General features: G+C 34.8%; 1 long non-coding RNA gene across 1 annotated transcript in view; it reads right to left on the bottom strand.

Annotated features, from left to right (window-relative positions):
- Positions 1-25,607, bottom strand: part of LOC104911402 (uncharacterized) — an 80,958-nt gene that overhangs the window by 5,580 nt on the left and 49,771 nt on the right. The window contains exon 6 of the long non-coding RNA XR_014884246.1: positions 1-25,607. This exon is cut by the window's left edge and continues 5,580 nt beyond it. This is a non-coding gene — a long non-coding RNA (uncharacterized LOC104911402).

The raw sequence follows: 25,607 nt of genomic DNA, 5'->3' as shown, positions 1-25,607 counted from the left end.
TCTTTTTTTTTTTCTTTTTTTTTTAATTGTAACAAATCTCAGCCATCCAGTTTCTTATATTGAATTCAAATTAAACGTTAAATGAACAACTGATACATGTATAAAACTAATGAATAAAAATCCTGTTTACCAATTAGTTAAATCCAATTAAAGCTTAAGCTGATAATTGTATAAAACTCTGGTATGAAAAAGAAAATATGTGCTCAGAGCTGTTGTCTACTGAATGTGTAGGAAGATATTTTTATTGGGAAATTTTTACTGTACTGAGATATTGAATAAAATGCTAATTTCACTGTTGTAAATTTGTGATACTGAACTTGGGACAAGAAATTGCCTGTTCATGTTACAGTGTTTTCCAACAGAAGAATATCCACAAATCTAAGGGGAGACCTAGTGTACATGGATACATCTGCGGCTTGCTAAAAGACAAGAGTGCATGATTTTCAAAAACTGCAGGTGAGGTGTATTCAAAATTTATACCTCTAGAAAGAGAGATCATATCTGAATTGTTTACTGCATAAAATCCATATTTCTTTATGACCCTTCCTCATTTCCAGAATTTGCTTTCATAGAAGGAAAACTCTTTTCTATTTCCACTCTTTTAATGGTGCAGAGTTCGGATATGTTAGCTTACAGGTGCAAAATATAAACTTTGACTTGCTGCACTTTTGTCTGATATTGAGCTTTTTTTTCTGAATTATACAAAATTAACTCACTAAGACATATTTCTGTTCCTCTATAATATCTTTCACTAAATGCTAAATTGTCTCTATGCTTGAGTTTCAGTAGAATGTTTTTTTTGTTTTTTTTTTAAATCCTAGTACTGGAATTATTACAGTGATACTAAGATAAAACACAGAAGCAACATAAGAAGTACAACTATCCCCTATCTGCTCCATCCTCTGTAAATTGAAAGGTGATTGAGTCCAAAGTGAAATGCATCTTGTTACTACTACACAATAATTACAGAGCTTTTCCTTTAATTTAAATACTGAATGAAATAACTGTCTGAGAAACTTTACTTAAGATTATTGTTATTCCTCTGTAACACAGTTTACGCAGTCATGACTTCCATAGAGAAGTGGAATGGTGTCACTGTATTAAATGCATAATATTAATACTAATAAAAAGAAAACCTAAGGGAATGAATGTATGCTATTCTTTCCATTAGATATTTTTTCTCTCTGAGTATTCTCACTTTCATGACCAAGGCTGCTGAACTGGGCTTCGGGTTCACAAATGAGGTGCTATAAGGAATTTTTTTGCTCAATTTGATGAACAACAGTATTCTGGTGCATGATTCAGTTATGAAGACAGCTCTTTGAATTAATGTAGGGAAAGAAGACTCCATTAGTCATATAAAGACTTTTCCTTACCTCTCCCCATCACGGAATGAAGGATTTGCTTTGTCCCACTTTTCTAGTTAAGAGCTAATTTGAAGCAGGGATTGTTGGAAGTTGGTGACTTAGAGTAAATAAATTTGGTGTATATAGCAAAATAGTAAAGCAGTCCTCCTTCTCCAGTGATCAGTGGAGGAGCTCTTGCTCAATAAGCTGTAGTGTTGATCAGGCATAAGGTCTGACATTCTGCTAGGTCAGACCCTCTGCCTGCCTGGGCCAGATGTGTCAACAGTGTAGCAGTTCCCTATTTTATTTTTCCTTTGGTCTCATTCTTTCAGCTTTTTCCTTACCTTTTCTGATCTCTTTTGTCTTTTCAGCATTTATGGCCTTTTTTTTTTTTCCTGTTAGATCCTTTTGGAGCTTATAAACCCAGGCATTGTTCAATTTCTATACTTTCATGTCTTCTGCTGTGATCTTGCTATTTATTATGGGGGCCCCTGTTTCTAAGGGAAGCAAAGGGAAATGGATGAAAGCATGGCTGCCTAACAAAAATTTGCTGTTATGAGTGAAATTCTATATCCCCAGTCATGCTCAGGATTGTCTGCACAAGGTCTCACTTTATTATTAAGGAACCGTAATTTGGAGGAAAATTTGACTGTTAAAAAATAAGGACAGATGTTCAAATAGTGACTATAAACGTTTGCAAGTTTTAAGTCTGTGTTCTAATCCATTAGATAATCAAGTATAATCTAAATGCCTGTTTTGTGGTTTATGTACAAAAGCTTAAATGGCATAGTAGGACTTGGGAGATTTATGCTTAGTTCTCAGGGCAAGTAATTTAAAACTCAGATATGTCTCAGTTACTTGTTTATATATTTCCTTCACTTATTTATATATATTTAATGCTAAATGCCAAGCTTTTTGATACAGTCATTTACTTAAAATATAGTACAATAGGACACCTAGATATTATAAAATAACAGTAACAATAAATATTCATTCATTAAATATAAAGAGGTAACTCTTTGCCTTAAATGTAGATAGAGTCTTTTGTTTCACCCATTATATTTGGACTCTGAGATATTTTTCTTAAATAAGAAGCCAGTCTTTAGTTATATTTCCCTCACACATAATGACAGAAAACATTATCAAAGACTGAAATTGTAAATAAACAGTTCTATTTTGTTTCTTATCATAATTGGTAAAGTATAAGAAAAAAATAAACACTGTCAACTTCCCTGCATACTAGGAAAAGACATAGATACTTGGTATGCTATTGAAATGAAGACACATTAAACAAAATTTTATTGCCATAGTTATCGATGACCAAATACTCATTTTTCTCCTAGACTCAAGCTTTTACCTGTCATTTGTCAATACTTGAAAACAGCAGGGTCTAAGAAACTTTATTTGGTGATACATTTTTGAAAATAAAATGAGAGGTTTGGCAATTCAGAGAAGCCTAATCAATACTCTGATAAATAACTTCATCCAGCAATATTAAAATAGGTAATTCTTGTTATGTCGTGCAGTGTCAAGATTAAATATCAAAATGTTTGATTATAGGGCAGAAATACTTAACAAAGCAAAAAGTTTAAGTATATTCCATTTGAATATGACACTTGAATGTGTATTATCAGCAGTGAATAAATACATAACTTGAGTGATTGCTGTGCAGATTAACTAATTATTCTATTCTACCCATTTTTCTAAGAACACAGCTTTTTTTGTGTCACTTCGTTAGTAAGTACAAAACCTTATGTCCTTCTTATGTTGCTCTAGATCTTTAGCCTCGAAGGACTCACGAGAGAAAGAGCCCATTGCTTAAAAGACTGCTGTTATCTACCTGCAGTTGAGCATCCCCAAAAAAAGAAGGATTACAAGGGAGCAGGGGTTCTTGCAATATTATAATTAGTCTTGTTGATTCTCTTTCCCTCAGTTCAGATGAGAAAGGAGAGAAGAGTGAGCAAGTTGCTGTCTGGGGCTTAGCTACTAGATGATCTTTAAGGTTCCATCTAACCCAAGTCATTCTATGATCTCTGTTTCTATGATATTAGTAAGAGTAATTAAAGATGCACACCAACAGCCAAATTTCTGTGGTATATACTTTGTTTTTTAAGAAGTTGATTTCTCAAACAAACAAAAAATTACTGGAAGAACACTTTGGGGCCACAAAATTATGATTTTTGATCTAGAGAGCTTTCTTCTTTAAATATGTAATTGAAGAACAAAAAACTGTGGTAGGTTACTTTCAGTCATTGATAACTGTGTATTTCATTAATAACTGCATATTTCATAATGTAGGTCTTTGATGGAACAATGATTACACATATACACTTTAAAACAAATATTTGTGTAGAGGTAAGATGAAGTACTAAACATAATTCAACTAATTGAGATTATCCATTCTTCTTTTACTGTACAGAAGACAAATGACCTTCCAAGCCAAAGACCTGGACCATTAGATATCAGACAGAAAAAGGAGATTGTCCTTTATAATTAATCTATATGTCACAATCCATTGAAGGCAAAGATGCGTTTGTACTCTTATTATAAAGTCAAAGAGTAGCTACAAGCGTAGAAACAGTCAGAAAACAGTAGTATTTGGAAAATAATTAGAAATATTTATTTTCCATCTTCCTGATGCAATAACTCAATCTACACAAACATATAGTGAAATAAAATGTTGCACATGTAAGGGAGCCTTGTACAGAATGGTGGTACTCAACTACTTTGTATTAGCTTGGCACTTGCTTTTTTTAAAATTAAAAAAAAAAAAAAAGCCCCTCATATTTTCGCTTTATCTCTGATTTTTTTTTTTTATCATTGTTATTATTATTTTTTCCCATAGAAATCATTAAAAGAGAGTCTGAATTCCAGCCAGTTTAAATAGGACAGTAGAAGTTTTCAAAGTACTTGTACAGCAACTTCAGGTCAAGATGAAAAACAAGCCAGCAATTTTGTATGTCTAGGGATGTAACAGCTCCTTTACATTTCCCTGATATATATTGCTATCTCACACTGGGAAAGAATTATTAGGAGAGATTTTCAATGTAATGAATAGGAATTAGGAGTTATATGTCTCACTGTCCTCCGTGCTCCAGAAAATATTTCCAGTTTATTTGAGGCCTGATCTAGTTTCCACTGAGATGAGGGAGGATCTCAAATTGATTTTCAAGGAGAGCTGGATCAGACCCTTGTTACATTAGCTAAATCCTTACTAGACCAATATGTGTATGAACTGGCAGTGATAACCTGAAGATGAAATGCTAGCTTTAAAAACCACTGTGCTTTCTCTTCTGTGAAAGAAAGAGAAAAAGAAAAAAAAAAAAAAACCACAAGTGTTCATGGGAGAAATGATATGCTGCTGGCAGTTTTGATCCTGTACAATTAGACTTTTGATCATCACTCAACCAGTCAAGCAAAGATATAAAACCATAGTTAGTGTGTTTCTGCACATAATGATATAGGTAGAAATTTTTAGTTAGCCATTCAGTGCAGACATTTCTACTGAACTCCTGCAGGAAATAGGTTCTTGATGTAATCTCCTATTGATTGAACTGTCAGACATTAACTGATGGCCAGCCTTTGAGAGATACTGTTTTAAGAAACCTTGTGATGCTGTTTCACAATTCCTTGTCATATGCTTAGACCTGAGATATTGTGAAGTAGAAAAAATGATGAAAATTGAAAGCGCATACATTTCACTTTCTCATTAGAGCTAGAATGAAAGAAGTGGGGTCAAGATGCTAACATAGGACTTTGGTTTTGGAACAGGGAAGGCACCTGACTACATATTAGGACAAGGAGACATTTATTGTACATTGATCTGCATCTAATCTGTTCTGTCTGTGGAGCAGGCTAGCCAAATGCCAGTTCTTATCTATAGCAATTGACATTTTCCGTCATATGGATCAAGCCAGAATTTTAGAATTAATCTACGGTTTCTTTATTGAAAGCATAAAACATCACAGGGAAGGCTCTTACTAAGAGCTCAAAATATGGAAAAAATAAATATGTAAAAAAATAAATAAGTATGATCACAAAATATATCAAAATATTTCAAAGAATGTGTGTCAAAGAATGTGTGTCAAAGTATGTCGCAAAATATATGTATGTCAAAATATGTATGTCCATGCTTCTATTGATATTAATGGAAAAACATCAGTGGAAATGATGCTGGAACTGCATATACAGTTACATCATATATCCCAATGCTTAATGTCAAAGGAGGAGGAACTCTGTCCACTTTTTAATGTAAGTGGGACTAGATTAGATTTAAGAGATACTAAATAATGCTTTGATGGTTAACTTTTCAGAAGTGGAGTCTTACCAGAGGAAGACTGCATAAGAAATATTCCAATTCCAGTGTTATTTAATACAGAAAATTTTAGTAATTCTGTAAATATGTATAAATGTCCTAAATACTTTTAATTTATTAAGAGTTTAATTTCTGAGACATAAAACCCTGATATGTATGCCAAAAGTGCAATTAGCATGGCAGTGAAGGTTACAAACGATGAAAGCAAAACACAAACCTTTAAATTGAATTATACCCATTGCATCATTTAAAATTGATAAAAACTAAAAGGAAATGCCCTAACTCATGAATATCATGCTTAAAAATTTTTATTTTTCTTTTTCCACTCCGATTCTTAGGGTGATATGTTTTATTGGTTAAAAGTATTTAGAAAATCCCATTAATATAATGGCGGTTTTTCTCAAATGCTGTTATTCTTAGAAAAAGATTATATATTGCAGCCTATGTTTGTTATATCCATACATTCAATCATAAAGATCCCACAATTCTATTGAATAACTACTGATTCAATACCCTTTTGCATAATATCATCCAAGGAGAGAAAAGTAAAAAGTGGACGCTTACAATTATTTAGACCAATGAGATCTAGGAACCTTTGTGTTTTAAAGAACAAATTTGTAGTAAAAATAGTTTATTAATTGGAAGAATAGATTAAACAGTTTGTACCTGATTTCTAACCAAGAAAGAATCCTGATCCTGCAGTTTATTTAATACATATAAATATTATGCCCATATGGAACAGCTTGCAGGATTAGTTTAAACCTGTAAGACATACGATGTACCTAACACTTGGAGCAGGCAGATCCAATTTGGGTGTAGTCCAGAATGGAAAGCAAACCACAGTATCTTTTTATGCGAGGTGATGATACTGAGGAACAATATATTATGGTCTGAGTTAATAGTTAAAAGGAGGACACAAGTACAAACACTAACAGTTAAGAAGTAACATGAAAAGGCCATTTGTCCCATCATAGGATAAGAAGTTTCCTTTTATGAAAGTGTTTTTTTACATTCTATATTTTTCAAAGGTGTACTCAGTAATTGTGCACTATCAGCTATCATCATCACGGTCATCTTCACTTGTAAGTCAGGGAAAATTAATTTCTAGCTGTTTCTAGTTAATTTCTAGCTTGTACTGTTTCAGAATTTTACTTTTTACTAATAATGTGTACAGTTCTATTGATGAGTTTGGTATCATGACAGAGTGAGTTTTGCACACACTCTTTAACATGGAGTAATATTTTGTAGATGCAATACAAACCACTGCATGGAACGAGTAAGTTTGTAACTTTGCTGAGGGGCTATTCTACATCTTTACTTAACAGGCTGGATTACTGAAGGAGTTCATTAGAAAAAAAAGAAGGATAATGTAGCATCTGCTGGGTATCTTTAGATTTCTGAAATAATTCAGGTTTGGGATGAAGATGAGCAGCTGCCTCAGATGATGAGGGGCCCAGTGGAGCTTGTTGCTGATCCCAGCAGCCAGCAGCTTGATTGCTTTCTGCTGAATATTTATTAATTATTCATCATGTGGTGTAAATTCCATTCCTTGCACAAAATCTCAGGCAGTGCCATAAAATATAATCCTGTGGACCACATCTGAAAGCTATCCAGTGGCCTCTGTAGTGTGCAAATTCTGCAGACATTTATTTCCTACTGTGCAAACACTGAAAGTATGACAGAGCCATCTGGAGTGCTGAATCTCTCAAGAAAAGATGAGCAATTAATAAAAAAATCCACCAACAATATGAAATAAGAACTTCAGTATCAGTTTGCCCCTATTAGCTCAAAACAATGTGTCAGTCAAAAGGCATGAAATGGATTAAAGTATTCAGAAAAAGACAACCCATTGGCATTGTCATATTCCTCATCTGCTGTGCAAGTAACACTCAGTATTAACTTCATTTCAGAACAGTTAAACAGTATTTGTCACTGTTAGATGTGACAGTCCTCTGTTCTGCTCCTCTGCCTTTTTGAACTGTGAGTTCATTGCTAGTACATGTCAGTGAATCAATTATTTTATGACTCCATTTTAAATTTCCTTTTTGTACTGCACTACAAGCAGTGGGAAGGGAAATCTGCTCCATAAAGCACCATGGATAACCAACAGTTAGCATGCTACGGTATACCTGCAGTCATTGTATCCTTGAACTACTCAGAACAGAAATGTCCAGTGAACTAAAAATAAACAAGCCACATGAAGAAAATAACTACTCAGAAATAGTGGAATTTAAAGAATTTAGAGATATAGGGAGTACTGTTTTTTACAGCCAGCCATTTAATTACTGACGTGTGTAGAGAACAGGACCTGCCCCACTGCCACCCTTGCATGCAGAATATGATTCATGAACATTTTAGTGCTTTATTACTACAAAGTCAAGTCTTTTTTTTCTCTCCTTATTTCTCCAGTGATAAACAGAACAGCAGGATTATTAGAATCTCATTATTTTCTCTTCTCAGCATTTCACGAACACATACTAGGCTGGAGGAAATCTGTTTAGTTTCATGTGAGAGAAACTTACAGTACAGAAATGGACAGGGCATTTTGCTAACTTGTTCTGCTTTTAAGTGTTATGAAAGTTGCTGGAGAATGTTAAATGTGTCACTGTAGCAGATGACATGAAAGATCAGGGAGCAGAAAATGTGTCACCTGCAATGAAGACGAAACCCAACTGGGTGCAGAATTTATTTGGAAAAGTCTTATGTGTGATGCTTCTTAGGAAAAACAAAATGTCTCTAACATGTAATATATCTTACTGAACATGTGAGATACCCTACTTGCTGTTATGAAGAGCATTGACTTCAGGAGGTTCAGGACAAGGAATCAAATTCTGTCTATAATTTTGTGGATGAAAAGTTCCAAACAGTTTGCAATTAAAAATGTCAACTGAATTACTCTGGCCTCGTATCAATTTAATAACAACATGCCCAAATGAATGCACATAAAATGTACAAAATATCCATAAGAAAAATACTTATTTGTTTAAATAAGGTATTGATCACAAGCTTTTATAATATTTTATTCAACTAATTTCTATAGGAACACACTGTCCTGGAATATTTCTGTTGAACAATTTATGGCACGTATAACTGTAGACAAACACATTAGTAGAATATGTGATGGTGAACAAAATGCTTACTGAATCAAGCAAACAGCCATCTAGAAATGGAAAAGCTCTTTCTGAGAGCTTTATGTACTTGACTTATTGCCTAAAAGAAAGGAATTAATAACTTTTAGTTTCAGACTTAAAACATGTAGCAGATTGTCTAGGTAAGCTCAGGACTGTGCCTGTGTCATTTAGTTATTCTGATTAAGCTACATCAAGCTACCTATTCCTAAGACTGAAACTAGTCACTATGTACACATGCTGTTTGTAATTTTCTCACAGCTGAAATTCTTTAAACAAATTCTTGAAATTAAATCTTTAACTGGTTGTGGTTTTTTGTTTTGTTTATTTCACTACATATTAACATAGTAAAATGACCACAGAGAATTCATGGTTATTCTTTTTTCTCTCCCTAAATACTACTGAAGGTTGAGCATCCCTGAGCTGCTTGTTTCTTCTACTTTCCATTGTTTTCTCATGTGCTGTAACAAAACTCAACTCCTTTGCTCCTGTATGTATGTGTGCTCTTTCACTGACAGACTTCAGATGTGACCTCCAGAAGGTTGAATAGAGGAAAATAATAAATTCCTTCAACCTGGTGATAATTCTCTTATTAATTAATGTATCCTTATAGGATGTTAGCTTTCATCATAGCAACATCATGCTGTGACTTTTGACTCTGTAAGGATGTTCAAAACCAGGTGTCTTTGCTGCTGGCTCCTCTAGTACTACTTGGAACAGAAGTAAGGCATTACAGTTGCTTAAAAGAAGCAGACACAAGGAGCCAAAGGAACAGAGATATCACTCTTAGTAATTAAAAGAAGTTTGAAAATCAGCTAATTCAGTGGTACCTATAAGCAATAAGATGCCTCCTGCCCTTGCCATGACTTGTGTGAGCTCCAGGCAGAACTACAATACTTGCAAGAACAAGGAAGAGATGGGAGCAATTTTAATGAGAAACTATTTAAAAGGCCAAAATGGTAAATCCTTTGCTTAAGAAGATCAGATATTACTGATGTCTTGTCCGGAATTCTTCTGGACTTAGATAGATTATGGTCCTTGTCCTTTAAAGTACTGACTATCCTTAGCTTCTGACATTACGGCAAGAGGCTTTTTGCTACAAAACTGAAATGTCCAGCCTTCTTAGTGATGTAGCCCCACAACAACCTTTGCTCAATTATTATCAATTTAAAAAAAAAAGTGAATTATCTTTCTTCTTCCAATTCAGGAAATAAATTGAGCTCCCAGCGTGCAAAACAAGCACCTTGTTTTCTCCTTGCAATCTGGTTTATTCAGATACTTAAAAATGAAACCTATTCCACACACATTCACAATGCAAACTGCATTTCATTCATGTCACTTTGTCGATTCTTCCATTCTAATCTCAGCCAAATAGACTCAGAGATTTATACAGTATATGGACATACAGGAGTAAACAAACACAGTGCTGATAAGGTGTGCTCTCTGACTTGCATTGTTTGTCAGGCAATTGAATGAGATAAAAACATGCTCTACTGTTACTTAGGCTTAGAAGTGTGTACTCCTTAATGCAGAAGTAGATCCCACCATGAGAGGAGGTAGAACCTACCCTTGTACAGATCCTGTATATCTATGATGTGCCAGTCTAGGAAGATGGAGAAAAAAAACATGCTTCTAGCATAGGTAGACTGTTAAAGAGAAAGCAGACATAAAAATAAATATAAAACATCATTTTACTTATAACTTTGACTCACATTATGCTCAACTCCCCCAGTCTATAAATCCATGTATGTTATATCTTGATACAAAGCCAGGGGATATAGCTTTTGAACATGACACTTGGTACCACAGCTGCTGGAATGTGTAGGAGTTTACCAAGAAACTTTGGCAAACAATAATAAACAATCCATCTTGCGAGAAGCCAGAGGGATGCAAATGCACAAGGATAGAGAACTTGCTGCTACATCTACTAAATAATAAGTGGTGAAGGTGTTAAGCATTACAGAAATTCATCAAAATCCACATCCAGTCTCATTAGCTGTCTCCAGATCTGTTAAAGAATCGGAATGTCATAAACACAAACTATTTGCATAAGAAATGTCCAAGCCATGTATTGGCAACAAGATTAAAAGAAAAACAGCTGTGTGTAATTGCCCAGCCCCTGCGGAGATTAATATCACACATTACATGAAAAATCAGATTTGGGAAAGAGGTTAACAGAATTAAGTAGAAGAGGGAGTGAGCAATACCTCCTACATAGTTCCCTGTTCATAAGCATGTCTTTACTGCCTTTCAGAGGCCACTCTGTCTTGAAAAATCATCCTCAAGAGGGCTGCAGGATTTGTTACCTTGCTACATTTAACACATTTACTAATGACAACTAATTGATTTTTATTTACCTGGCAAAGCAAACCTTAGTCTTTTCACCCTAATATTTAATCCTCTTCAGCAATGTAAATAATGAGAAAGACACTTGCAGATCTGATTAACCTGCAAGTTCCTTTTTAAGCAATGAGAAATCAATACCAGTACCCATTCCATTAAACAACCCTTAGCACTTTAGTCTGTGGTTTCAAGAACATACATATATGTTATTTTTTACAGTAATGATTCAACTGTGGAGTAACTCTAAAAAAATAATTAAAGAATAAAGAAAAAAAGTAAAGAAATGGTTCCTATAGTCTTTAAGAATCCTTTAGTAGTTCTTAGTAGTTAGTAGTTCCTTAGGTATATCTATGGAATTTGGTGTTCAGAGAGCTGAAATGTCAACATCCACCGGATGAAAATCTTCTAATTATCTGAAGAACACAGGAAGAAAGCATGCTATGTTGACTTATCAATGTTTTAAGCCTCTGAACAACAGGCTTTCAGGACTGCTAGAGTAACTCTGTTTCCAATATAGTAGTTCCTTATCTAAAACTACTGGTGAAAACCTACAGATTACTGTAAAATCTTTAAATTTATGTGAATTCTTAAATATCGTTATTTTAACTCTCAATATTATAGTAGAAGTACATAAATGGACTATATATGAACTTCTTTGCATAGCATTGTATGCCACAATGTGACAACAATTGCTGACCTTATAAATATTATTTTCTATAGTGAATATAGAAAACAAAGTAGGTGATTTGGGTGGATAGATAATTTCAGATTTGTAAATGACTACAAAGCCAAAGTTTCGGACTTTTCTGGAATACACTTTATGGTTCAGTTCTCATCTGAAATTAGATATCCAGAAGTAGAAAATTGGGTTTCCACAAACAACTCAATTTTCTTGTGGAAGCATTGTTCAGATCACATCCCTGTAGAGGTTTCAGTAATGAGAGCTACCTCCCTGTAATTCTGTCTGTATGCTTTTTGACTTGCTTATTTTCAGAAAATATGATGTGTCAGCAGTATAGCACAGATTCACTGTGTAATTGATTGAACACAACTGAAAACAGACTTGTCTGAGATTTTCAGACTCATGACAGCCCATGCTGCTGGACAGTTGGAAAGATATCATCAGACAAAGTGACTATGCTGAAATGTCTCCTAGCTTGCAAGGAGAGCGGCTGTCTTGTGTCCCTGATTACTCAGTTCAGTGGTGAAGGGTTCTATGCTACTCGTCACACAAGAATTATGTCTTTTGTCTTCTTAAAACTACTGTTTAACTTGCCTTATAAAACAAAACTGTAAATGGATGATACAGCTCAGCTAGATGACAGATAGTCCAGACTGATTGAATGAAATTCTTCCTTGCTCACGCCTGCCTGAAGTATATTTAACTTATACTACTAGCACTGTAGCATATTGGAAGGTATGATTGAGACTGACACACTGGGGTTATTTTTAGAAAGTATTTGTATTTTATACAAAGCCCCAATATTTACACTTTCTGAAGATATAATCAGGCGATCATGCTGTGCTTTGCACATACAGAATAAGAATAGTTTAATTCTGTAGAATGACCATTTTATTCCTAAACCATGTAAGCAAATGAAAGGACAAGGATACCATGTCTAGCCTGATACTTCAGTGTCAGACAGATTCATCTTTGTTCAGTTATGTACTTGCTTCCCATATATATAAGTACAAGCCTGGAGGACTTCTAACCGAAGAACTCTTTAGGTCAAGGTTGGGAATTGCAAAGGTGAAGACAACAGGTAGGCAAACATTCTCTGTCGACTCCCTTGCTCTTTCATTTAATTCAGTTTGTTTTCCTCCTACTCCTTTCAACTGCATTGTATTGATTTCTGTCCCTTTAAAATCTTCATGCTTTGGGATCTGAATCAGTCATTGACTATTTGCAGTTTGAGAAAAAGGTCTTTGATTGCTGTCCAGAGAACACTGAGCCTTATCCAGTTTTTCTGAGGAAATCTTATAAAAGTGACATAAAAATCATCTTTTGACTCTATGAACCATCCATAGATCTTAAGCAGCAGTATAACACCCTGCAAGATGGAGAAAATGGACTTAAATGGCAAGATGAAATAACCATACTAATTAGCAGATGGTAAAACTAAGTTTTATAGAATTTGACTTTTTAGTCAGTCCTTTGACAAGATTAAAAAAAAAAAAAAGGGAATTTAATTTTTTGGAGTAATTTTAAGTTTCTCACTTCAAAAAATAATGTAAGTTTTCGGTCACTGATTATATACTCTTTAATAGAGTAAGTTTAGAGGTACGTGTAGTAGGAAAACACTTGCAAAGTCAGGTACTGAAAGAAAAAAAACATCCTCCGTGTCATACAAACCATGTAAATGTAGGTGATTATATGAACCAGTTGTCTAGGCCTGTCAGCATTCAGCGTCTCTGTCTGCGGTAGACAGTTACTGTTGTTTACAACAGTCTTTGTATCTGACCCTGGATAGACAGCCCTGAAGCAATGTATATTGATTTAAATGAAATCCTTTCAGCAATTTGAATCTGAATTGTTCTGCTTCTCTGGTAATGAATACAAGGAGCTCTCAGAAAAGGAGTTTCAGCTGCTGCTTGGCTGAATATCTTCAGGAGAGCAACAAAGATGATTTTACACAAGAGACAAACTCACCGTCAGTTTGGTCCCTGTAAACTGAAGTTAAATTGAAAGTTTTAAATCATACCTGCATAGCGAGAGGCTTTTAACCATTGTCAAATACTCAGAGAAAGTATACTGAAAAATTAAGAAAGCTTTCCCTGACTGTGATGTTTTGACTTGTCTGCACAGGAATAGATAATATCCATGCTGTTAAAGAGCTTAGACTTATGTTCAGGGAGGACGCAAGCATAGAGGCCTGCCTTGTGTGTTGCTATTACCTGCTAGCAGAAATTGTTCTCTCAGAAGCATATTTGCTGTTGTTCATAGCAGTATATAGCAGTTCATGTTGTTATAAGCGGAGGAGAAAGCAGAATGCTATTTTAAACATATAAGAAATAATGAAAAATGCAAGGTATTTGTTGGAAATCTGGACACCTTGAGACAAATTCAGTATAATCCACTTCAGGGGTTCACGCTTGGTTACTTAGCTGGAAAGAATGATGTCACTTTTCCAGTATCTAGTTTTGCTCCACTTGAATGAACGGTTAGGTGAAGAAAACCAATGAAAATCAGCTGCTTCTTTTCATAGTTGGATCTTTTTGTAAATGGGAAACAAAACTGTACTAATTTATGGACAAATAAACCAGTAATTTCCACATGAAAAATTCTTTAGCAAACATGGACATAAAGAATACACACCAAGATGTAACAGTTTTTCCAGTTTCCACAAAAATTTCTTTTCTGTTCTTTTAATCAGAAGGCTGTTTTGAAACACTCACACAAGTTAGATCAGGTTTGAGATAATAATTGTATCAGTCTGCAGCACCAACTGGGACTTCCCCTGGCTTCTGGGAAGTTGCTAGGCTACTATCTTAAAGAGACAACTCACTTGATTAATTGCAAATACAGATTGCCTTATGAAAAACTTAATACATTTATAACAACAAAGTCCACAAAGTAGCAAGCTGATTATTAGAACTCGCAGTATTCCCTGAATACAGGATTAAGGAACAAAAGTACAGCTTTCTAAAAGAGATGCAGTCTTCGCTGACTGCAGTCCTTGCATGGTGAGTTATTATTGTGCTGTTAGTAAATCGACATTCAAAGAAAATAAAAAAGCATTTGTTTTTAGAAATTGTTATTCAAAATAAATGTCACCCCACTCACTTTATGTTAATGTAACTGGCAAAGGACTTCTGTAGTGTTCTAGGGAACCTCTATCCAAAATCTGCCTTGGAGGAAAGTGCATGTCTGGTATGTATTTGCACTGGATGTCAGACTGCTGATACTTTGCTTTTTCATTAAATATATTATTACTTGAAACTCTTCAAAGGGCTAAGCAGCTTTCATTCCTCAGATTATGTGGTGATTCTATGAATAAATGTAATATGGTAATGCATAATGATAATTATAAATATATGTATGTATAAGATGTAAGCACCTGGTTTCTCACGAGTAGACATTTTTGGAAATTATTTTAACTTCCATGAAATTTGTTGACAAAAACTGGAGAAATAAGTCTTTGAAATTTTCTTTGCCACTTTTTAGACTCTTTATTAAAAAAAAAAAAAAAAAAATCTCTTGATGTTTGAGTTTTACTCAGAGATCTGGCAATACAGAGAAATGTTTCTCGAGTTTTTTAAAAGCTACTTGAAAAGGCAAATCAAGCATTTTCAAGCAGCTTTACACGCAAATCCTTACATAAGCAGCAGGCATTTGTTCAGCCTGCTTCTGATTGTTCTGAAAGCTTCATTAATAACTTGTTTTACCCTTTAAAATGCCAGATAAATTGCTTCTATATGATTTGGAAGCACTTTGGCTTGTAGCTTGTGGTCACTGCAATGGGAATGCATTAACCTTTCTAACAGGTAGACCCCAGATAAGTGAAGGGATGATAAAAAAAAATGAGCAACTTGCAATGAACTGAAAGAGCAGGTGAGGGAGTAACAGCACAGCATAAGGCTTCAGTGGGCAAGCAACAGAGCTGAAAAACTGAAAAATCTCTGGATAAAGTACAACTTTTTAAAATCAAAGTCAAATAGCTTGGAAATACTGAGAAGTTATAGAGATTGAAAAAAGAGATCATGATCAATCAGTAATGTAAGTCTTTCTTGAGAATTTCTGTAAAATGTGTACAATTGTATGAGCTGAGAAAAAATAATGGTGCACCTACAAGCTCCAGTTTATTGATATTCTGAGCATTAAAAGACAAGAAAATAACACACATATGTCTTGTTCTGGTCCTTCAAGGCAGCGGGGAAAACACAGTGTCCTTTATAGCTGACATATTAGAATAAGGTTGTAAGGGACATATTTCCTCTTTCTTCATAATTAATGAAGAGAGTAACCTTGTAACTTAGCACTTCACACCTGTGGGAAGTTTTATTGCGTATACTCCATAAAAGCTTGGGAATATAGTATAGTTTGGGGTCAATCTAGTTTAGCTTTATACTGAAAGTTTTCTTATCATGAAGTATGTTGTCGTCCTAAAAAAGAGGTGACAGAAGTACTTTGTGAAACAAGGCATTATGATGTGACAGGGAAGAGAATTCCAAACACAGCACAAAAGGACTCTATTCCTATTTCAACCACCAGGCTTCTTAGTGGACTTAGGAGCTTCTTGTCAGCCTTGTGACTATGAAGAAGACTGGGAATCATAGCATGACCTGTTTTTTTTGAGCTAAAATTATGGAGATGCAATCAAGGACTGTGAATTTTAGTGATACATCATAGCAAAGTAAAGTTTTGTTGAAAGATTAAGATCAATTTTAAATATAAAGATCACTTTAAAAATCAACAAGAATACGCATCAACAAAGTCCTGAAGCAAGTTTCAAATGATATGACAGATGAAGTGTTTTTTTTTTTTAACAATCAATGATATATTTTATATTATTTTTTTTAAAAAAGTACACATTTTATTTTTTAAGTTAGGATTAATTGAAATATTAAAAAAAAAGATAGTATTATTTTGGGTAGATGAAGGAAGAAAAAAAATCATTCTTTCAATTATGTCTTCATGATATACTGGGTAATATTTTTTAAATAGCACAGCAAGATCCATATTTTTCATTTAATAAGAGACTCAGCAGACTCAAAGGGCTTTGAACACTTTGTTTTTGCATATACAAAACAGCTATTTGCATGCAACAGAACATAAACCTGTTGCATGGACGCATCGGATGCAATTGTAGCCTTTCTTCTTATAGTCTGAATAATCAGTTGTGCAAAATTCGTCCTCAGAGTGCTAAATATAATGTCAGGCAATAAAATGCCCTTTGCTATTGCATCTCCTTTTGTTTTCACTTTTCATATTTTTTTTTTCCTGTGAATTTAAATAATTTTATGAGTGTTATTTTAAAATACATATTATTTTGTTTTAAAACACTTTAAACATAACTTACAGCCTATGTTTCAATGGCTCCCCTTTGTTGATTTACTATCTGAAAAAGAAGTTTTGATTTAAGGCTGAAAAGGCTGTAAACCAATTGCTAGATTCCACTTCCACAATTTTTTATGCTTTAAAATATGAGCTGGTTATTATATCCAAGGCTGTGAGTGGGAGACGATCAAAGACATTATGAGAGGGCACTTCCAACTAAAGTTGTGGGGTATTTCTGAATGTATACATAGGGATTCATATCTGTAATCCAACAAGATTTCTGTTCCTCCAGTTTAGGTATCTGATTTATCATAATTTTTGTCTTAGCTATAGTCAGATATTTTTTACATGAGTAAATGTATATTTCCATACAAACAGGTACAAACGACACTGGCACATATTACAAAATGGATTTACATCCTAATTCAAATAGGGAAAGAAGAAGTCTATTTCTGTAAAGATTTTCAGGTGAGTCAAAAGTTTTAGGGATTTCATATTCTGAAAACTGAAAATAATCTTGTTCGGGGAAGTCATATTGGAAGTAAATGAAGCATAAATATTTTTAAGAAATCCTAAAACTGTGTTTTACTGTGTATGTATGTAGGTAAATGAATGGGTGAAACAGTAGTTTCCCAATTGTCTCTTGTCTTTGGAGACACACAGACAAAGAATGATTCCATCGCATAATGGCACAGCTTAGACACTGCTCACTTTGTCCTCTTTCCATCTTTGTTTATGGAGGAGCAGTCAGTGCATCAGCATTAAAAAAAAACAACACCTTAAGAAAGACATCTAAGTCTACTTGTGCTATAACTAAGTAGCTCCATAAATAACAGACTCATCAGAAATCCATGCTGCGTTAAAAAATGCAGGCCAGCAATCAATATCCAGCCTACCAGTGCTGGGCATTGCTGGACATAGCTTTTAAATTTGTGTTTATAACAATTATTAAAGTCTCAAGAACTTTATTGTAAGTTAACATAAATCAACATAGCCCACCAAAGTCAAATTTTCATGTAAATAGAGAGCCATTCTACTGAATACTGATATATATTGCCAACATACAAGATTCTATGATTCTGTGCTTCTATATCCTGCTTATTTTTTCTGCAAACTGTGTGACATAAAAAAAAAAAAAGCCACAGTAAAAAATGTAGCCTGTCATATTATTTGCTTCTGTCTGAACCCCAAATGAATAACCATTACAATCTTCTTGACCTAATGCTTATATTCTTTGTGTACTCTTGCAGCTATTTCAGCCTTGTTCGAGTAGTCACAATTTCCCACAAAAGCATTTGTAGTCATTGTGGAAAAGCCACTGTAAGTAAGAGTAAATAATATCTCCAGCAAATAAATGTAAAAAGGCTTATTATTATGATGAAAAGAATGAATGCTCACTGTGCTGCTTCACTGCTGCTAATAAGCCATACCGAGTCAATTTTCTCTATCCATTCAGTAGCCTGAAAGTGTCATACCTGGAGCTTCAGTGCTGGTTTCACTGCTAGGCTGAAAACGTGGCAGCTCTTGCTGGAAGGGGAAAATGCTTTCACTGCCTGAGCAGTTGCAGTGAATACTTTCCTCTGAATCTCTCTGAAGTCAAGGGAGAAAACATTTACTGTCATCAGATCAGCAAAATGAAAATAATATTTTGACATGCCTTTCAATTGCTTGTGTTTCCTTCTCTTTAGATAATACTTACAAGTGAAACAATGATGCTACCTTCCTTTGCATTTCATAAGAAATTAGAAAATATGTATTATATCTGGGGAAGACATTTATCAAAAGTCAGACCTGCAAAGTAAATAGTGGTGTTCCCAGTATCTGCAGATATAATGTTTTAATAATCATATGTTACTTTGTAACTAGAATATGACTATATGTTCTAACCCTTCAATACCACTATCTGATGAAATTTGAAGTTTACGTTAATGTACAAGTTATTGCAAATACTCCACTATCTTGTCAAAACATATTTTTAAGACTCCTAGCTATATATTTGCTGAAAATCAACAAGAATTGTTATCCTTCTTGCTGAAAAACCAACTATCAGTTATTTAAAAATATTTCTGAGCTACCTTTCTTTATTTTTATTCCATTCTAATTACAACTGTATACAATTATTACATTTTGAAATATATAAGGCATTTTCAGCTTTTGTGTAATTTTCTATCAAATCTATGCAGAAAATGAAAGCACTGTGAAGAATGCAGCTTGATAAAGTCATTCAATGTGATTTGCACTTGGAAAACAAATCTTTCTAGTCTAACAACCCAGCATTAAGGAACAGGACAAGAAACAAATATATGCAGGATCCAGCTCATTAGTTCTAGGATTACTTAACTTATTAATGATCTTTTTGAAGTTTAAACCATTAATGCACATTGGCTTTGTCTCATATTATGTCTTTATGATGTCACTTACAATGAATTATCGATGAAGGTGAAATTTACCAACAGAAAAAAAAACAGCTTCTGTTTACTGTAGGAAGTAACAGCAACAAAATATGTTTAATCTACCCCAAAACTGGTAGCAATCTTTAATGTTTCACCTCATGTCTTCCTTCTTGTCATATGCTAAAGTTCATTCTCTGCTGAGCCTTTGAGCTGTCAGTCTGTCTCCCTAGCTTTTCTCTCATTTTCTCCTCAATATAAGTGGCTGTCTGCTGGAAATTGTTTTATATCTTGCCTGACCATTTGACTGCAGGGCATAGTTATTTTTCATTTCTCCTGTTGGAGGGATGGTGGGCACAGCAGGGAAGCAAGCCCAATTAAGTGGTCACTACCATTAACATTAACCTTTCTAAAAGTGTAGGCATTATGTCTTAGAACATATTTGGTACTAAATCAGTACCTCAGGGCCAGAAAAGTGTGAGTGAAGTACCAGTTTTTAACTTTTTTTGTCTCTGTGTATTGTTGAGGCAAGAGCCTTTTTTGAAGGGCAAAGCCATCAGCTTTCGGGTCAGTCACCCCTTTGTGTTAAACGCACAGAAGATATTTAAGAAAGCTCCTAATTTGGCAATCATCAGTTTGCTAATGGTCATATTCCTTTGAAAATCCCAATGCTGCTTTATATTAATGTCTCCATCCCTGGAAGTGTTAAATGCCATGCTGGATGGAGCCCTGGGCAGTTCTGATCTAGTGACTGGAAATCCTGCTCACAGAAGAGAGGGTAGAGCTAGATGAGCTTTAATGTCCCTTCCAACCCAATTCATTCTTTGATTTTGCGATTAACATCAATCTTCTAAATATTTGGAGCTTTGGGATAAATTTTCACAATTTTAAGAACGTATCTGAATATCTGGTCACTTCCACTATTAATTCATGTTCTATGATCATTTCTTTTTTTCTGCTCTTGTTGTGAACAAAATCTTGTAGCGAAAAAGTAGATGTAGTATTTCTATCTGCAAGTGGTGTCCCGCACCATCTTGTTTAATTTTTATTATTACCTGATAATTTGATTTTATGCAGAAGGAACCAGTTGCCTCTCTTATGACTTCCTATTGAGAACTTATTGCTTCTGTAGTCAATGAATTTCTATTCATCCCTATGACGAATGCTGTAAAGAGAGAATGTAGAAACAAAATGACTTCTTTCATAAGATTTGCTTTTGTGATTGAGTTCCTTAGGTGAATATATGTTTGCACGTGGGATCTCTGAAATTGATTCCTTTCAGATAAAAAAAACCCCAAAACATTCTCCAGGACTGAAACTAATGTACTTCAAATTCAAATAAGAATTCACAAAAACAAATTAGAGCAACATACCTATAAACTGTATGCATAGTGTGGATGGTCACAAGCACAAGTTCTTTTTTCCTGCTTCTTAATACTGATTTAGCCTTTGATGCTAAGTGAGATGTAGCTTTTCATTGAAGTTTCTTTTCTCAAGGAAATATAATTGTTTCGTGTCTACCTGACCAAAAGTTTTTAACAGAACTGATTAACTTCAGTACTGTAACTTTTTAGTTGAATTTCATTGATCAGTAGGCTCAGAGCAGCTGAATAAACTGGCGCAAACTTAAGTAGCATTATCTCATATGCGATGAAGGACTACATTTATATATTTTCTTCAGAAGATCAGATTGAATTCTAATATGAACTGATGACTGTTAAATCATCAGGCAAAAGCCTGAAGCTGGGAATGGGAATATAACTGGATATTTGCCCACTGAAATTAGTAAGGCTCAAATTTAAATTGAAAACTTATTCTACCGCAATACATGACCAGAGATTTCAGTATTTCTCTAATTAGATGGTGTTGAACATGAAACATTTTTTTGAAAAATAATGACTTCCTGAGGGGAAAAAAAGGTTTTTGATTTCACAAAAATACAGTTTTTGTGGATTATGTTGGCTTTCAAAAGTGAAAACCTTCTATTTTATACTTTTTTGAGTGGAGAAACTTAGACCATCTTTTCTCCATCCTCAGCACTTCCTTTTCATAAAGGAAAAATGCTTTTATATATATATATATATATATTTTTTTTCACATTAAAAAATCTCATGAAGTCTGATACAAAAAATACTGTGACTTTGTTTTCCCCCAGAGGATCGAGAAGAAAGTAAACTTTATTTCTCAAGGCATTTAGTCTCATCTGTCCAGATCACAAGCACACTGTTTCAGTGTCAGCAACTTTAGTTCCACAGATTCCTTCTTGTATCTTCATCAGCCCCAAATGCTCAGCTCTCCCAGGTTTAAAAGCAATACTGATGAGGAAAGTAATTAACTGTTTTCTGCCCTCCTTCCTTCCTTCTACACAGTAGCTTTATTCACTTTTTTATTTTTTGCAGATCTTATAATACCAAAGTTGGTAATGCTTCTTTAATGTAGTGAAATTCTAGACATATTTTTGAATGTAATGTTAAAAAGATTTGAGATCCAGATCAGTCTCAACTGTTTTAAGCATTGAAGTGACTTTACTAAGTGAGTATATAAATCATCTTTAATTTTGCACATCTATACTCCTTGTTAAGCCGTTTTCTTAACTCTGAATCAAGTGAAGCAAGTGTCAAGGTAAGAATTAATATGATATGGATAGAGAAGTAAAACTGAGGAAAATAGTGTCCGATGAACTTTCAGGCAAATCTGCGGTGTCAGACTACTTAAGATTTTTTGAAGGGATCCAAAATAACCCTTTATACCTGTTTCAAATACAGTCATTGGTTGAGTGCCTGTGTGTCTCTCTTTCTATGGATCTATTCCTCAAATTAATTCTGCAACAAGAAAAATGTATGGGGTAGTTCAACATACTCTGACCTCCAAATGGGCTTTAATCTGTCAGAAAAAAAAAGAATGATCTCCTTATTTCTATTGGACGTCTCTGATATCTTAAACCACGGCAGGCAGCAATGTGCATTTGATAACTGAATTGAGACCTTGATGACTATGTTCAAGTGAACTTAATGGTTATCTAGAGGTTGGTGAAAACATTTTCTAGATCTCAGCATTCTTTCATGAAGTCATGGGTTGTTGCCCAGAGAAGCTGTGGATGCCCCATCCCTAGAGGCATTTAAGGCCAGATTAGATGGGGCCATGGGCAGCTTTAACTGATGGGTGGTAGCTCTGCTCATGGCAGGTCAGTTGGGACTGGGCAGGCCCAGTCCCTTCCAACCCAAACCAGTCCATGATTCTACAGCTGTGTGGGAGCTGCCAACAGGCTTCTCAGTCACTGTGCACTGATTGAGGTGATGTTGGGGCCCAAAGCCCTGCATAGTTCTGTGCAGCTGGAGGCCATGTTGGATGTGCATCATGGCACTGGCCTGCACCTACTCTGGTCAACTTGTATGTGGATCACTAATATCCCAAGTTCTCTTGATCACTATGTCCTTTGAGGAAAAATAGATGTTAAATAGGTAAAGAAGGTGTACTCTGATCACGAGGCCCAGTGATGACAGTACCCTGTGTTGGCTGAAGCATAATTCCAGGGAGAATGAAAAAGGCATCTCTAAATAACTCACAGAGAATCCTAATCCTATTTAGTAGGATTTTTCTGTGTAAAAAGACTGCACTGGAGCTGATATCTTTGGTGACTGTATTATTTATGTTTAAATAATATATCTATGCATACAAGATGATCTTCCCAGTTTCTAGCTAGGAACAAGGCCCATTACTATTACTGTAAGCAAACCAAATGGAGAGAGGTTGTTTATGTAGCTTAATTCAAGCTGTTAAATAATTTTTCACGAAGTTTTGCAACACCCACAGGCACACAAAATATTTTCCTCTTACTGTGTCTTAATAGTTGTGCCTGTCACACATTATCCAGATGTCACTGCAGTGATTTATAAAACAGTGATACCAAGAAGATAGAATTGGTTATTTCACTACTGCATGGCTTCATTCAAGTGTGGTACTAGAAATGCTGCTGCCTTGATCCAGGCAGTTCCTCAGTTCAACAGAATTGTTTTGGTGGGTGTGATGCAGTGATAAATCTCAAAACTAAGGCCAATTTGTAAAGGTATGAACAAAAAGAGTAATTATGTGAATCAGTGTTGTGAAAACAAAAGACCTATATTTGCATCCTTTTTGTCTATGGAAAGAAAATACTAGAAAAAGCCATGTATTAGCAGATCATTCTGATCTGTATTTAATTCCTTCTTTTTTTTTTTTCTTTTTTCTTTCTTTCTTTTTTTTTTTAAATGAAAGTAAGCTAATAGAAAAAGCTATTTTTTAGTGAGCATGTCATTCTGCTTATGTGAGCTTGGGGAAAGGATGTGCTGAGACTTGGTTCAGGAAAGGGGGAAGGAATAGTGCCAGAGGTGAAAGTGGGAACTGAACATTCAATTGTGCTTGTAACATGTGTATTTTCTAAAATATAAATCAGGTCAAAGAAGCTTCAAGTGGAAGCATGTTTGCTGACTGAACAGACAACTTCAGAGAAAGGATGTAAAGTGGGAAAAAGAAAGAGCAACCCACACTGCTGTAAGAGGGATCTACAAACCACGTAGCATAACACCCACTGAGAGTGTCAAAGATCTTTCAGGTACTTACCTTTATTTCCATGCCTCACCCAGCCCCAACTATCGGTTATAGACCTTTGCCAGTTCTTAGCAGATGTTTTACGAAAATTCTCATGCATATTTCAGAAGCTAACAATTTTCAGTATTATTTCTGTTTTAAATGTACCGCTAACTCTTTTGAATCCATTGCCATTTTATCCTATGCAGTAAGCATTACAGCAGCAGGGCTTGAAATTAGTACCACTGGGTGGCTTGCCTTGATGTCTGTGTGATAAGAAGCAGCCTTTCATCAAGGATAAAAAAAGCATATTATTTAGTAAACTAAGTGCTTTTCTACTGTTGCTTTTTAAAGCTATATCACTGCTGTTAAGAAGCTAAAACTGGTTAGCACAGACTATTTGCAAACTTAGTAAACACCTCTTTCTCTGCATTTGATCGCTTCAAAAACTGTACCGGTTTTATTTTTTCTTTTTCTTTTCCTGGAGCTTATTTTTATACCTGGTAGCTTTTGTCTCAACCTTTCAATCTAGTTGCTTTTGGTTACTGTAAATGGCCAGGGAAAAAGTTTTCACATTACAAAGATATAGTTTCCTGTCTTTTCTGTGTGGTGCAGAGGTCAGGATGAGAGATCAGAGGCAGGAAGCAGCTTGTCATTTTGTTAACAGGTACAGGGACTCAGAGCTTTGTTACACGCTACCAGAAGCCATTAGAGATCTGTAATAAGCTAGGAGCTCCAGCATGGGGTTGGTGTTAGGCTGGCAATGAGATGTAGTTTTGTTCAGGAATGGCCTGGAACGAGGCACTAGAAACTCTCTGCAATACATGCACATGTAATTTCATACATATACCTGAATCCACATGGATCTTCCTTCCCGTGTGTGATTCAGCGCAGAATAAACACTATGTTTTGTTGATCCTGCCCTATCTCAAAGATAACTGAGTATAAAAGATTCTTCCTTTTTCTTTTTTCCTTTTTTTTCTTCCTCACATAGCCTCACATTTGCTGAGCCTTGTGAAGTAAAGCACTGACATGGCCTCCATTTTCTAAAATTGTGGGGTAGCATCACTTTAAACTTGCCCTCCAGTGTTTCCTTTTACATTTCCTTAAGTTCATTCAGGAGTGAAATTCCTGTGAATTATAAAATAATATTACTAAAGTAAAGCATTTTTCTAATAAATTCTATAGGATTTTATAGTAATTGCTATTGAAATCTATCACATTTCTGTGGTACCCTATTATTTTCTCCTTTAATTCATTCAGTTGGATTTTTTCTCTTAAGGGTGAAATCCTTCTGAAAATATTACTCCTCCACAGTGAGCCCTTTTTTGAAATTGTTATGCAAATCCAAATCCTGCAGTCTTCAGAGGGAATCTGTGACAAAACTAAGACAGACATAGCTACTTCCAGTCAGGCAATTCTTTTGATTAAGGCTCTCTGCTTTAAAACAGAGTTTAATCAAGGATAACAAAACCAGAGGAAAACCACTTTCCAGGTGTGCCTTCTTGTGCAGATGGTGTG

Source organism: Meleagris gallopavo, chromosome 6 (genome assembly GCF_905368555.1).
Source record: "Meleagris gallopavo chromosome 6, MGAL_WU_HG_1.1, whole genome shotgun sequence".
Lineage (NCBI taxonomy): Eukaryota > Metazoa > Chordata > Aves > Galliformes > Phasianidae > Meleagris > Meleagris gallopavo.
This window is presented reverse-complemented; position numbering and strand designations above follow the sequence as displayed.